Source organism: Aethalodelphis obliquidens, unplaced genomic scaffold (assembly GCF_003676395.1).
Source record: "Aethalodelphis obliquidens isolate GAN/ISIS:26980383/991018 unplaced genomic scaffold, ASM367639v1 scaffold27, whole genome shotgun sequence".
NCBI lineage: Eukaryota > Metazoa > Chordata > Mammalia > Artiodactyla > Delphinidae > Aethalodelphis > Aethalodelphis obliquidens.
Window position 1 is genome coordinate 8,347,175 of NW_020837971.1, and position 16,049 is coordinate 8,363,223.

The 16,049-nt window shown below is 42.8% G+C and overlaps 1 pseudogene; it reads left to right on the forward strand.

Annotated features, from left to right (window-relative positions):
- The first annotated feature begins 15,448 nt into the window (after window positions 1-15,448).
- Window positions 15,449-15,544, forward strand: LOC113629633 (uncharacterized; annotated as a pseudogene).
- Window positions 15,545-16,049: the final 505 nt, after the last annotated feature.

Below are 16,049 nucleotides of genomic sequence, written 5' to 3' on the forward strand. Positions count from 1 at the left end.
AGCCCTCTTGTGTTTTTGATGGTAGCCATTCTAACAGCTACCAAATGGCAGCACCAGAATTTGAACTAAAGCTGTGTTAGTTCAGAGGCCTTGTGGTTAGCCAGTACATTGTTGCTTCACAGTGTAGACATTCCTAATGATTCTTAACCGCTGTCCTATGCCTCTTTAAAAATCAGTTTACGAGCTTAAAGCTGTGGCTCACACACTATTTGTTTTTAAAAAGGTTTATTTTGATTTTACTATTACTTCACTGTTTATTTAGCTAAGGGTTTCTGTTGGCAATGATGGGAGCGTGTGCCCCTTATCCTTGTACATTTCTGAGATTTGAGAATCTGCTGATCTGTTGGCACCGCCAGTTCTTAAGGCTGGTGGAAAGAATCCTTTCTGTAACTTCAGAGACTGTTTCCTCTCTCCTTCCACTGGACTTCTGTGACTCTTTAGCGGTCCCTCTGAAGGCAGTCAGCAGGGCTGCCTTTTTTTTTTTTTTTAAATTAATTAATTTATTTTTGGCTGCGTTGGGTCATCGTTACTGTGTGCAGGCTTTTTCTAGTTGCGGTGAGCAGGGACTACTCTTCATTGCGGTGCGCGGGCTTCTCATTGCGGTGGCTTCTCTCGTTGCGGAGCACGGGCTCTAGAGCGCAGGCTCAGTAGCTGTGGTGCATGGGCTTACTTGCTCCGTGGCATGTGAGATCTTCCCAGACCAGGACTCGAACCCGTGTCCCCTGCAACGGCAGGCGGATTCTTAACCACTGTGCCACCAGGGAAGTCCGGGCTGCCTTATTGTATTCTACTTAATTCAAGACCGCGGATTTCTTGAATATTTCTGCCCTCGGCTCTGAGGGCACAGAGGATTAAAAACACGGTCCTTGCCTCCTCGGCTCATGGTAGAGCCAGGGAGAATGATGGAAAATGACACAGCGGCAGAGACAGTGTCTCCTGGGCTGGCAGGCAGGAGCTGAGCCCTGCTGCGGCAGAGGCTGGCGGGACAAGTCTGCCCAGCATAGAGAAAACTCCCTGGGGAAGGTGAAGTGCAGGGTGCAGGTGGGAGGGAAAAGCAGCAGCAATTCTAGCAGTAAAGAAGAGAGCTCGAGATAGGGCTGGGTACAGTCACATGTGATTTATTTGGGGGATGCTAGAGAACTCAGTGTGGGCGGGGTGTGCTGCAGTGATTGGATTCCAACTGTGAAGAGCCAGGGATGACTCTGTAACCCTTATGGAAGGTTTTGAAGGAGGGGATCCACGACCTGCTTCAGATTACAGTCTGCAGGTGGGGGGTGGCAGGGGTGGGTGGGTGGGGATAAGGGCCCATTAATCCGTCTAAACCGCTTTTCTGGAAGGAAATCTCTGCAACAGAGCAGAGCATTTCTCCTTGTGTGCTGGCTAGTGCCCTAAGCCTGTCAGTGCTCTGCTTAGAGTAGACAATCAGTAAATACACAGTGAAAAAAATGTTTACATACACACCCCCCAATTTATATTTCTCTCTCTTTTTTTTTCTTTTAAGTAGGGCAATTAAGAATAGATTCAGACAGCAGGAGGAAGTTCTCTGATCTCACACTGACTGCAGAGGGCTATAGGCTTCAGTTTCTTTGCACATTGAGGGCGCTCATCGTGAGATGAAAGCATTTCCTCCTCTTCGTTTTTCATGGGTTTTATCAAAATTTTGACTGCTCCAAGCATCTTCCTCATCAGCACAAATGCATTTGGTATGGAACTAATAGTAGAATATTTTAGGGGTGGATTAACACGGAGATCCTAATGGCTAGCTATCTGGGTTACCAATGCTACTGCCTGCATACAGGTAAAGGGGAAAAGGTAAAACAGATTCATTTTCTTACATCCTGGATTTCTTTTAATTTTCTCAGACATAATTCATAAATTCAAATAGACCAAAAAAGTATATGCTTTAAAGAAAAATGGGAGAACAAGAAAAATCCCTACCAACTACAGTTTTGAAGAATGGATTTTTTTCCTTGACTTAATTAATATTCATTTTTAGTAGAAATGTGAACACGTGCCTACCACATTTTGTTGATGCTTGTGGATTTATTTTTAGGGAGAGGGAGAAACAGAGAGGAAGTTAGACTCAGAGACCGTCAGACATTTAGCTCCTTATCTACATTAGAGAGTTTATTGAGATTTAGAATAAAAATTAGCAAGAAGCAAATATTATCCACAAAATGCCAAAGCTTAATCTGTGGCCAAAAGACTTGGCCTGGCACTTAGAGCTAAGGTTTAGCCCCTTTCTCCATATGAAGAAAGCACATCTATTTCCTATTCTTTTGGCACCATTTTCCCAAAGCACACACACTCATTAACTGATGGTTGTGATGGAATTCTGTCCTATTTAGCTTCAACCGCGAGATTCTTAACCATTTAAACCTTATTCAGAAATAAAAACCCGCTCTAGTCAATGGAGAAACCACTTTATAGGTCTGTATTATACTCTGTTTATATTTATTAAGTCCTCATTGATCCTGGGAAAATGATGAAGTCTTACATTTTTGCGTTGTTTTATTGCTTACAAAGCATGTTTCATTCATTACCCTATGGAAATCTTAATACTCTAAAAGGAAGACATTTTTATTTGATTACACAGTTAGGAAACCAGAGATTCTGCTATTTCTTGAGATCACTGGGCTAGCATTTCACAGTGTCAAGGTTTGCTCAAGAAAAAAAAAAAAGAAGGAAAGAAAAGAAAAAAAGGACTGACTATAACGCTGCAGTAAACCTGCGAATCTTAATAGGGAAATCAGTTGTGTTCTAATTTCTAAGTACTTGATTCAAGCAGAAATTGAAATAAAAAGTATAAAATTTAAAATGAGCCACTCACATTTATTGATGACTTACTTACCATGTGCTAGGCATTGAAAAGTACATGCATCATCTCATTTAATTCTCCTGACAACCCTAAGAAGTGGAGAAATACAGTCGCTTCAGATTTTCTAGATGAAGAAAGAGTTGAGAGAAAAACAATTAAAAATAACGTTTACTGAGGGTTTCCTCTGCGTAGTCATAGTGCTATATGTTTTACATACAATTTCTCAGTTGTTCCTTAAATCTGTGAAGGAGAAACCCATTTTATAGATGGTACAACCAAGGCACAGGGAAGTGAAGTATCTTGTCCAGGTTCACATAGCTAGTTAAGTGGCAGAGCTGGGATCTGAACCCAAATAGTATTCCGCCCCGAATCTGGGCACTTCCCACCTAGCTAATGCTGCAGGCCAATCTCTTCTCATTCTGTTTTGGTCAAAGGTTGGGAAGATGTGTGTCATTCAGGGTACTCAGGGCTCTTGGGCATACCACGGGAGCAGCATCATACCTTCTCGGACAGGCTGGTAATGAGCCACCTTTTCCTACAAGAAAAGGAAGAACTTAATAGGAACTTTTACAAGGACTTTGGTGTGGGGAGAGTCTGTCTGGAAATACCACATTATTGGGGCTTGAGCAGTAAATACGCTTCAAAGGTTTTCACCATAAGGCAGGGGTTTGGACCAGTTAGAGGCGTGTTTACTCCCGTGAGTCTGAAGAGAGAACAAGGTTAGGTTAAGTAGCTATCAATAACAGTTGATGATAAGCAAAAAACAACAACTCTGGGACCGTGGTTGTCACAGTCTCTTAAATAGATTATCAGGCTAATACTTACTACTTGTTTATTTTATATTATTTGTTATTGGTTTCAGGTGCACAGAATTGGATTAATATAATCCTGCTTTATAACACACTGCACTGGTCCTTGCGACTTGTTTATACTGATCATTGTTTTAAATAATTCTATTTTAAAGCATAGTTTAGTGCTTCTAGGTACTCTGGACCCAGAGCTACAGCTCTGGCGCATGGTTTATCTGTGGAATCTTTTCCCACATTCTGGACATAAAACCTAGAAGGAAGTAGCTTTGGAGAATCAGCCCTGAAACCCAGAGGGTGGGGGCAGTGACCCTGCCGTTAGTAAGAAGCTTGTCTCCTTTCCACCAGGGGTTAAGGTCTCAGGGCAGGGTCAGCCAGGGGCTTGGTAAAGACAGAGTATTCATGACCTCCTCTGCACATTCCAAGGAGATGAAACAAACAAGTGGTCATTTTCCAGGAAAATTGAGGCCATGCTTCCAGTGCCCTGAGAATCCTCATACTCAGCATTCATGTGCCAATTAAAAAAGTTGCTCATACACTCAACCCTTTTCCTTGGGAGGGCCAGCTGGGGTGAGGCCAGCACAGCTGCTTCTGAAGGGCAATTGGGGGAAATGCATCTTGCCCGTGGCCTGGTTAGAAGTCTAACCAGGCATTTACAGGGAGAAGTTGAGGTTGCCTTGCAGAGAAATTTCTTCCCATCCACGAAGACTTTCATACTTGTCTCTTCCTTCCTCATCACAACTTCTTCTTTCTGTGTCTATGGAAAATATATTTGTTCCAACTTCCCTGCCCCCAAAGTGGATTTTAATTGTGATACCAAAGTGGGACATTTTGCGTTTCTAATGGTTGAGCTCATTGGAAAGACTGTTCCTCTCTCCAGGGCATTGGGGTTAGTTTTTTTTTTTCGTTATTTGTTTCCAGTTTGGCAGCACATTGCAATGGCCAAGAGCATGAACTCTGCAGTCATGTTTACCGGTTTCAAGTTCCAACTCCACCTTTTTTTTTTTTTTTTTTTTTTTGCGGTAGGTGGGCCTCTCACTCTTGTGGCCTCTCCCGTTGCGGAGCACAGGCTCTGGACGCGCAGGCTCAGCGGCCATGGCTCACGGGCCCAGCCGCTCCGCGGCATGTGGGATCTTCCAGGACCGGAGCACGAACCTGTGTCCCCTGCATCGGCAGGTGGACTCTCAACCACTGCGCCACCAGGGAAGCCCCCAACTCCAACATTTAGTAGCACATTTCTTTTAAACCTTTGGCAACATATTTAAGTTTGCTAAATTTTAGTCTTTTTCTGAGATAATGGGAACTATCTCATAAAGTCGTCATGCAGATAAATTAAAGCATCCTTTGTAATTCACTTAGCACAGCTCCCAGCACATAGTAGGTCCTCAGTAAATGTTAGCTGTAGATGCTATTATGAAACGTAGGTCTTAATATACTTGTACTTTTATTTCTCCTGGCTGGATGCCCCCAAGTAGGATTTTTGGGTTCAAGAGTGTGTGCATTACACGTTTTATTTTATTTATTTATTTTTAAAATTTATTTATTTAATTTTATTTTTGGCTGCGTTGGGTCTTCTTTGCTGCACACGGGCTTTCTCTAGTTGCAACGAGCAGGGGCTACTCTTCGTTGCGGTGCGCGGGCTTCTCATTGCGGTGGCTTCTCTTGTTGTGGAGCACGGGCTGTAGGTACACGGGCTTCAGTAGTTGTGGCTCACCGGCTCTAGAGCACAGGCTCAGTAGTTGTGGCACACGGGCTTAGTTGTTCCACGGCATTACACATTTTAAATCATGGTGTCTGATTACTATCTAAAAAGTTTGCAGCAATTTATAGTCCTATTAATTAGCGAACAGAGTAACCTTCTTCTCCAAACCTTACCAACATTGGGAGATAAGGAATCATCTCAATTTTGGCTAATTTGATGGGTGGAAACGGTTTCTTATTATTTTAATTTGCGTTTTCCTGATCTTTAAAGAGACAGTGCATCTATACGTAGATTTATTGGCCATTTTCGGACTCTTCTACATCTGAACAGTCTGTGTTTGTTCACAGCTTTTGTCTATGGGATTTTACAAATACTGCTATTTTGAATAAACAAATATTACTAATTTATAAGAAATCTCCATGAATTAAGGATATTATCTGTGTTGAAAATATGTCTCTCATCCTATTATTTGTCTTCCTTTTCTCTTGTGATCTTTTGTTATACTGCCATTTACATTTTTTTATATAGAGTGATGTAACCATTTTTCTTTTATGTCTCCTGGGTCTTCTCTTATTTATCAAAGATGTTTGAGTGCCGTGTATACCCTAGGGTCATACTCTTGTTCTCATTTCACTACAGCAATGGCTCTCAATTTTCTGTGGGCATCAGAATCACTTATGAAGCACTTTAAAACTGTGTTTTCTTGGGCTTGATCATAGGATTTCCAGGAGTGGAGCTTGGATGCATGCTTATGAAAAAGGAGAGTCTCATTTTGAAAAATGAGTCCTTCTTAAAAGTAGGTTCTTTGTTTCCCCCATCCCCACCCCAAAAGCAGGTTCTTAAATTGGCAAAATGTTGATATAGTTGTTGAAGTTGGATGCTGTTATTGGGGCCTAGTAGGTGGCCCCAAGATGTGCCTCAATGGCATACTGATAATTTTGAATGAAAGTTAGTTAAGAAATGGCCAATGCAAGAGGGACACTGTGACCCTCTGCTGTCTCCTCCAAAGCAGGAGATCAGTCTCTCATGTGAAAGGTGTACTCCTTACACCTGCAGGTAGAAGGACACCCTTATTTCCAGAAGTAGGGAGTTTGGGCCCAGAAGCCTGTAAAAGTAAATCTTGTTACTTCTTTAATTTACTACCCCAAGCCCAAACTCTGTTTAGATTTTTCACTAATTGAGCACCTCAAACCCAAGTTTCTTTGTTGTGTCAATTCCTCACAAATTTGTTGCTTCTTTGTCTAAAAAGTATAAAAGCTGCCTACTTTGGCTACTTCTTAGGTTCCATTTCTATGAGACCTCTGTGCACACAATTAAAATTAGTTTCTTTTCTCTTAATCTGTATTGTGCCAATTTTATTAGTCCAGCCACAAGAACTCAAGAGGGGTAGAGGGGGAATTTCCTCCTCCCAACACTATAGATGGAATGTTTGTAGCCACCTGAAATTCATATGCTGAAATGTTAACCCCCAGTGTGATGGTTTTAGGAGATTGGGCCTTTGGAAGGTTATTAGGTTATGAGGGTGGATCCCTCCTAAATGGGATTAGTGCCCTTATAAAAGAGACCACACAGAGCTCCCTAGCCCCTTCCCTTCCCCTATGTGAGGTTACAGCGAGAAGAGGACTGTCTGTGAACCAGGAAGAGGGCTTTCACCAGAACTCAACCATTCTTATTTTTTTTAATTAATTAATTAATTTTTGGCTGCCTTGGATATTTGTTGCTGTGAGCGGGCTTTCTCTAGCTGTGGCAAGTGGGGGCTACTCTTCATTGCGGTGCGTGGGCTTCTCATTGTGGTGGCTTCTATTGTTGCGAAGCACGGGCTCTAGGCATGTGGGCTTCAGTAGTTGTGGCACACGGGCTCAGTAGTTGTGGCTCCTGGGCTCTAGAGCGCAGGCTCAGCAGTTGTGACACACGGGCTTAGTTGCTTCACGGCATGTGAGATCTTCCCAGACCAGGGCTTGAACCCGTGTCTCCTGCCTTGGCAGGTGGATTCTTAACCACTGTGCCACCAGGGAAGTCCCAGAACTCAGCAGTTCTTGCACCCTGATCTTGACCTCCAGCTACCATAACTGTGAGAAATACCTTTCTGTTGTTTGTAAGCCACCCAGTCTATGCTCTTCTGTTACAGCAGCCCAAATGAACTAAGACACTGGGTGATAGGCACTTGAGAATTCATTATCTGTTCTCCTTACTTTTGAATATGTTTGAAAATTTCCATGAGCAGTAACCTTAAAAGAAAAAGTTCTGATAGCGTGTGAAGCTTATCAAAGTTACTGTCCTAATCAGAGTTGGCTAAGCAGCAGAGATGTTACATCAAAGGTCAGCTAGGAAGGGACGTGGCCTCCTCATGGTGATGTTGAGCAATAGTGCAGCCGCCCATGTGGGCGCTGAGCCAGAGCACGAGCAGCCTGCCAGGGCTGTGCTGGGTCCTTGGACCCTGAACAGTAGGGCCTCCTTTCTTTCCGATTGCTTCACAGCTTCTCTCTCAGTTCTGCAGGACCCCGTGAAGAGGCAGGAGCAGATATTTCTGTTCCTTGGAGAGGCAAGTAAAAAATGGAAGTCAGTCTTTGAGTCTCTCTTTGGGAAGGTAGCAGCAGATGGTGGGAGTGGTAGTGTTCTCATTTGCCATCAGACTGGCCTCTCTCTCTCCCTCCATTAAAAACCCTTTGTCAGTCATCTTACACGTACTCTAAACCTTCCATTTTCATCTCTCTCTCTATTTTATCCCCAGCATTACATTCTTTTCCTAGTCATGGTAACTTCTTGGTCTTGACTGTGATTTGCTTACTTATGCAAATCTGCAATGAAGTGTTAGGAACAGTATTAAAATAGAGGCCCTACCGCAGTGACACTTACCTGGAGCCCTGTACAGTACCTATTATTAACAGGACACACAGTTGAAGGAGGGGATAAACACAAAACACACATAAATCAACCTGGGATGCTTCACCCAGACTTTCCCAATCCCTAGTCCTCACCTCGTGCAAAATACTACTCAAAACACAGCTCAGGGGAAGCCCAGGACAAACTGGCTGTCCATTTGTCAATGCGTAAGGCTAAAGATAACCAGGTAATTAAAGGGAACCATCAGTGCAAAGGAGGAGTTGAACCGTGAAGAAGCAGAACAACCTTCTGCTAGGGGAAAACGAGATAATGCTGGGGAGGAAGAGAACTTTTGAGGTGGTTTCAGTAGAGATGGGAGAGATTCAAGAGGACATTATATCCATAAACTGAAAGCAAGTTGCCATTGAAAGGGGATAGTCAGAAAACTAGAATTCTTGAAATTGAAATCTTGACAATATGATTATCAAAATTAATTTCAGGGATTTCCCTGGCGGTTCAGTGGTTAGGACTCCATGTTTCCACTGCAGGCGGTGTGGGTTTGATCCCTGGTCAGGGAACTAAGACCCCACATGCTGTGTGATGTGGCCAAAAAAAAAAAAAAAAAAAATTTTCAAAATTCCACAAAAGTCTGAAAAATAAAATAGATGCAGCCAAGGACTGAATTCGAAATCTGGAAGATAAAGTTGAAAAAAGAAATCTTCTGAAACTTAGAGACATGATGTCACAAGAGATAAAAGAAGGTTGGGAAAAGATCGAAGCAGTTTGCCCTCCAATTCCTCTAATAGGAGTCTCAGAAGACGGAAAGAGAACACGGAGAGAGGATGTGACTTTTCTCAAAAGAGAGAAATGACTTGGTCTTCAGATTGAAAGGGCCTATCTCGATACATATTGGTGACACTTCTGCCCTACAGGGATAAAAAAAAGAGTATCCTTAAAGTTTTCAGGAAGAAAACATAAAATCGCCTGACTAAAGCCACAATGGCTCAGAAGACTCCAATCAGCAACACTGGACGTTAAAGAAAAGGGAGCACCAAGTTCCAGGTTCTGAGGGAAATGATTTGAACATATAAATATACCCCAGCTAGGCGAAGCCTAAAAATACCTTCAGACACAGGCAAGGACTCTGAAAGATTGTCTTCTCTATCCTTTTTCCAGAACAGCTACTCAGCGCTGTACTAGAGCCAAGCAGAAAAGGAACCCAAGAAAGAGAAAAACATGGGCTCCAAGAAACCAGTCTAGGAGGACAGTGACATGACATCCCAAGACAATGACAGTTGCGTCGCACACCTAGACAGCAGTGAGTCCAAATTAGAACAGAAAGTCAGAGGGCTCCATGGAAACAGTTTTCAGGAAGAAAGTGGGTAATATAACACAAGTCTTGTGATTAGGATCTAGAAGTCTCACCACAGCCTTCGATCAATGAGATGGTGGCAGAAGTCTTTTTTTTCTCCCTCCACAACAAGAAAAAGAATGGCCACTAGGTATTCTGAGAAATAAAAGGAAACACTCTACAAGAAAGTCATGGTCTGAATATGAAGCAAGTCAGATTTTGAGCAGTTAGTGTATATGAGAAATAGTGATACACCCTCTGAATTAAATAGCAATACAATCTGTCAATACAATCTGTTTGAACTTGTAATGGGTACTCGGTATACACATTTGCCTGTGTTGAGTGTGCTTTTTTATTCCTGAAAGTGGTTTGCCATTTTTGTAGCATATTTTCTTTGCATATCAGCTTTTCTCTAATAATTTTTTTGAAGAATCACCCAGAGAATAAACTTAGGTGTAAATTTTGTTCTCATTGTTTTTCTTTCCCTCTCAAAAAAAAAAAATATGATTTTGTGGTTTTTAACATAGTATTGGTGACTTTGGATTTGTTTTTTTGTTCTCATGTCAAAGCTTATATTTATTGTCTATTTTATATTTTTTAAGTTAATGTTTATTGGAGTATAGTTGATTTATAATGTTGTGTTAGCTTCTGCGGTACAGCAAAGTGAATCAGTTATACATATACATATATCTACTCTTTTATAGATTCTGTTCCCATATAGGTCATTACAGAGTATTGAGTAGAGTTCCCTGTGCTATATAGTAAGTTCTTATTAGCTTTCTATTTTATATATAGTAGTGTGTATATGTCAGTCCCAATCTCCCAATTTATCCTCCACCCACCATTCCCCATTGGTAGCCTTAACTTTGTTTTCTAAATCTCTGACTCTATTTCTGTTTTGTAAATAGGTTCATTTGTGCCGTTTTTTAGATTCCATATATAAGCGATATCATATGATATTTGTCTTTCTTTGTCTGACTTACTTCACTAAGTATGACAATCTCTAGGTCCATCCATGTCGCTGCAAATGGCATTATTTCATTCATTTTTTATGGCTGAGTGATATTCCATTGTATATGTGTATCACATCTTCTTTATCCATTCCTCTGTCCATAGATATTTAGGTTGTTTCCATGCCCTGGCTATTGTAAATAGTGCTGCAATGAACATTGGGGTGCACGTATCTTACCTTATCTTTTATTTATTTATCTATTTATTTATGGCTGCGTTGGGTCTTCGTTGCTGCGTGCAGCCTTTCTCTAGTTGTGATGAGCAGGGGCTACTCTTCGTTGCAGTGTATGGGCTTCTCATTGTGGTGGCTTCTCTTGTTGCGGAGCATGGGCTAGGCGTGCAGGCTCAGTAGTTGTGGCTCGTGGGCTCTAGAGTGCAGGCTTAGTAGTTGTGGCACACAGGTTTACTTGCTCTGTGGCATGTGGGATCTTCCTGCACCAGGGATTGAACCCGTGTGCCCTGCATTGGCAGGTGGATTCTTAACCACTGCACCACCAGGGAAGTCCCTGGGGTACATGTATCTTTTTGAATTATGGTTTTCTCTGGATATATGCCCAGGAGTGGGATTGCTGGATCATATGGTAGCTCTATTTTTAATTTTTTAAGGAACCTCCATCCCATTCTCCACAGTGGCTGTTACCAGTTTACATTCCCACCAACAGTGTAGGAGGGTTCTCTTTTCTCAGGACCCTCTCCAGCATCAGTGGTTTGTAGATTTTTTTTTTTTTTTTTTTTCAGTACACGGGCCTCTCACTGTTGTGGCCTCTCCCGTGGTGGAGCACAGGCTCCGGCCGCGCAGGCTCAGCGGCCATGGCTCACGGGCCTAGCCGCTCTGCGGCATGTGGGATCTTCCCGGACCGGGGCACGAACCCGTGTCCCCTGCATCGGCAGGCGGACTCTCAACCACTGCGCTACTAGGGAAGCCCTGTAGATTTTTTGATGATGGCCATTCTGACTGGTGTGAGGTGATACCTCATAGTAGTTTCGATTTGCAGTTCTCTAATAATTAGTGATGTCGAGCATCTTTTCATGTGCCTCTTGGCCATCTGTATGTCTTCTTTGGAGCAATGTCTGTTTAGATTTTCTGCCGATTTTTTGATTTTTTTTTTTTTTTTTTGATATTGAGTACATGAGCTGTTTGTATATTTTGGAGATTAATCCCTTGTCGGTAGCTTCGTTTGCAGATATTTTCTCCCATTCTCTGGGTTGTCTTGTTATTTTGTTTATGGCTTCCTTGGCTGTGCAAAAGCTTTTAAGTTTAATTAGGTCCCATTTGTTTATTTTTTTATTTTCATTAGGAGGTGGATCAAAAAAGATGTTGCTGTGATTTATGTCAGAGAGTGTTCTGCCTATGTTTTCCTGTTAGAGTTTTATAGTATCAGGTCTTACATTTAGGTCTTTAATCCATTCTGAGTTTATTTTTGTGTATAGTGTTAGAGAATGTTCTAATTTCATTCTTTTACATGTAGCTGTTCAGTTTTCCCAGGACCACTTATTGAAGAGACTGTCTTTTCTTCATTGTATATTCTTGCCTCCTTTGTCATAGGTTAGGTGAACACAGATGTGTGGGTTTATCTGTGGACTTTCTATCCTGTTCCACTGATCTATATTTCTGTTTTTGTGCCAGTACCATACTGTTTTGATGACTGTAGCTTTGTCATATAGTCTGAAGTCAGGGAGCCTGAGGACTTTGGATGTTTTTTTTTTTTTTTTTTTTTTTTATTAATTAATTTATTTTACTTATTTATTTTTTTTGCGGTACGCGGGCTTCTCACTGTTGTGGCCTCTCCCGCCGCGGAGCACAGGCTCATGGCTCACGCGTCCAGCCGCTCCGCGGCATGTGGGATCTTCCCGGACCGGGGCACGAACCCATGTCCCCTGCATCGGCAGGCAGACCCTCAAGCACTGCGCCACCAGGGAAGCCCCAAGGACTTTGGATTTTGATTGGACAGTCATTTAAGCTCAGCATCTGGAAACTTAAACTTATGGACGTGAAGAAGCATAAGCTTAAAAAAATACCCATTAACCTTAACGTCAGACTCATATTTTCGTAATCTTTTTGAAGTGTTCCTTAGTAACTAATAGGTCTTGTTTTGAAGAAATATATATATATATATATATATATATATATATATGTGTGTATAAAATTCAGCCACTCCTCTAGTTTCCATTCACTTTTTTTCTGCTAACTCCAAGTAAAACGAAATGAGAGAAGTTTTTAGAAATTTTATTTTTTTATTGAAGTATATTTGACATACAACATTCTATTAGTTTCAGGTATACAACATAATGATTCAACATTAAAGAAATATTTACAGCAGTTAAATATTTGTGGGATTATTTGGGTTGTGCGATTGGAATGGTGTGTGTGTGTGTATAGTTTCCTTCTTGATGCCCCACTTTCCACCAATCATTGCCTTCACACTTGCAGACTCATATTTTTTTTAAAGGACCTCACCTACTTACTGATAGCAGGTGTAGGTTTTCTTGTTGAATGCTCCTGCCTACAAGATTTTAGTTTCTCAAGGACCAGGCCTAGGCCTCTATCCTGTTCCTCTTCCTCTGGCCTGGCTCGCCCAGCCTCAGGGTGCCCCCACCAGGTCCTGGAGGGTGTCCTGGGCAGATGAGAGCCTCTTGGCCCTGTGCCCCTTGATCCCTGCACTCTCATGGGCACCCCACATGGGGTGAGGGAGAAGGGGAGGCAGCTGGTCCAGGTTCGGGTAAGCATGGTGATGGGAACCCACATCGCAAGAGCCTTGAGTTCTCTGTACCAATCATTAGACTTTCAAAGTTGCATAAAGTATAAATCAGAGGCCCAAATGCTTACTAATGTCGATTCAGCACAATAAAGTAATCAATAAACAAAATAGTCTGAGAGGAACAGACTAACCTCAGAGCCTCTTCCCATGAATAAGTATTTGTGGGGACAAAGCATTTTTGGAGAAGTGAATCAGCTCATTTATTTGTAGAGATTTGGGGAATTGTCATAAGGGCCTGAAAGGGTAATGAACATAGGAAACTCTCAATGTTGGTATCATCATGAAAAAGCCTTTCATGGAAAGGAGAGAGACTAGCGCAAAATGTGTTTCCTCCCCTTAAACCATAGGTTCTTCTCCTTGCCATGCTTTCCTGCAGACAAGGAAGGCCTCTAGCAGAGAGAGTGAGAATAGAAAGGGAAAGGAGAAAATGGAGAGAGGACATGGGAGGTGGTAGTGAGGATGAAACCCCGAGAGGCAGTGAGTACTTCAAGCTGGACCATGAGTCATAGAGTGACACGTAGGTCTGTGGGTCAGTTTCCTTTCTTTGCCCCCAGATCTTGGCATTATCTTGACTTTCATCTCTATGTTCTGCTTGTAGCATCTATATTCCAAAGGGCAAGGCCATTTTTAACATCTTCATAGCTCGTACATGCTTCCTGTTGGAAGGCAAACTCGTTAGAATACATCTACATCCCAAATTAAATATAATTTTTTGGTAAACATTTTTGACAGGATATTACGTTGAACCATAGGAAACTGCCATTTTTACAGACCCCCAGAGCAGTCACACATTAGCAATTTCATATTGTTCAGTCTAATAATTTTGTCTTTGAAAGTATTTGGCTGTAAGTTCTGCCTTTAATTGACCATTATTTGGAATTCCCTGGTGGTCCAGTGGTTAGCACTTGGTGCTTTCACTGCAGTGGTCCTGGTTGGGGAACTAGGATCCTGCAAGCCAAAATAAATCAATAAATCAATAAATCATAATTTACCATTAGCTAAGATTTCTCTGCAACTACTACATAGAGGCTGGGAATTTACGTAAACTGAGAACTTGTAACCTACAGATTATTATTCGAGGTAATGACCCTTTAGATGCTCATAATACGAAAGGGAATAATTAATGGAGTTGACTTAAGTGGCATCTGTAAACTGTCCTTTAAACGTTTGTTAGCTAAAACCTCCTCGTTTTTATTTCGGGGCTGTGGCCGGTTGGCTTCTGGTGGCAGGCTCTGATGAGTGATTAGTGTGCGGGAGGTTTATTCGAGGAGATGCTGGGCTAGCACCCATGGGGGAGGGGAAGGAGCCACACTGGACAGAGGCTGGACTCAGCAGCCGCATAGAGAGCTCGGAGCAAGGATGGTCCTCATGCTGTCCGGTTTGGGGTGCCGGTCGCTGGAGGCAGGCTGCCATCTGCCCTGGGAGGGGGCTGTCCAGAGAGAGCCAGCAGCTGAGGGCTTTAGTCAACAATGTTCCCAGTAGCTGGGGAAACAACCCTGTTGTCCTGACGTGGAGATCTAGTTAGGAAAACACAGCATCCACGACAGTGCCATTTTTTTTAAGGTCTTCTCGTAGCACCCTAGCACTGGGCCTGTGGGGCAGAGGGGTCAATGGCCTGTGTGAGAAGCTGATGGGGCTTGAGGCTTTTAGGGAGAGAAAGGCTTTCAAACAGACTTAAGAGGAAAAGGGAGGGTATTGGGTGAGACTTGCCCGCAGATGTCAAGGTGGAGGGAGCTCTGGGTAGGGTCCCGAGTCCTGCCTGTTGGATCCTCACTGGTCTTACCTGTGAATCAAGGGGGGCACAGACCTGATGAACCCCATCTCTTCCTCCAGCCTAGCACTGGGCAGCGCTCGGAGTCTCACCCCAGTGATCCCAAAGTAGAGCAAATCAGAGTCACTAACTGATTCAGATTTGAATTAGGCAGTTTGCGAATCTTTTCCTCGTTCCTTGTTTGCTCCTGGGGATTGGTGAGGCAGGGTCCAAGCCAGGCCATTTTACAGACAATCACATTGCTTTCTCCTTCGTCTGGCTCGGGACTCTGAACAGGCACATGTATGAATAGGACAGTCCGTTTCATTACTGAGCAGCAGGCAGCAGGTCACAGAAAGAAAAAGAAGAAAGAAAAATTGGAGAGGAGCCAAGAATTAGAAAACCAGCGGCTGAGTCGCACGCCCGCTGTGCTCACTTGGGCAGCACATGGAATAATACAGAGACAAGTAGTGTGGCCCGTGTGCAAGGATGACACAGCAACGCGGGAAACATCCTGTATTTTTTCAGGGGTGATGAAAACGTTCTGGAGATGGATAGCAGTGAATGGTTGTACAATAATGAGAATGCCCTTAATGCCAGAGAACTGTGCACTTAAAATGGTTAAATGGTAAGTTTTAGGTTATGAATATTTTGCCACAATTTATAAAAACCAGACATGGCCGTAAGGGATGGAGGGTTGGATAAAGATGTCATAAAGTAAAAGTCATGCAATTACACTGATGAAATCAATTACAGCCAAAAAATAGCAGATGTCAAAACCCACGTGCAGGCAGTGACGTGCACACCCCGGTATAAATACAAAGTAGTGGAAAGAGCCAACCTGGATATCAGCTGGGTTCAAAGCCTAACTCTGCCACTTCCTAGCTGTGTGACCTTGGACAAGACACCTAACTTCTCTGAGCCTGTTTCTTATTTATAAAATCAAAATGATGACATTGGGGCATCCCTGGTGGCGCAGTGGTTAAGAATCTGCCTGCCAATGCACGGGACACGGGTTTGAGTCCTGGT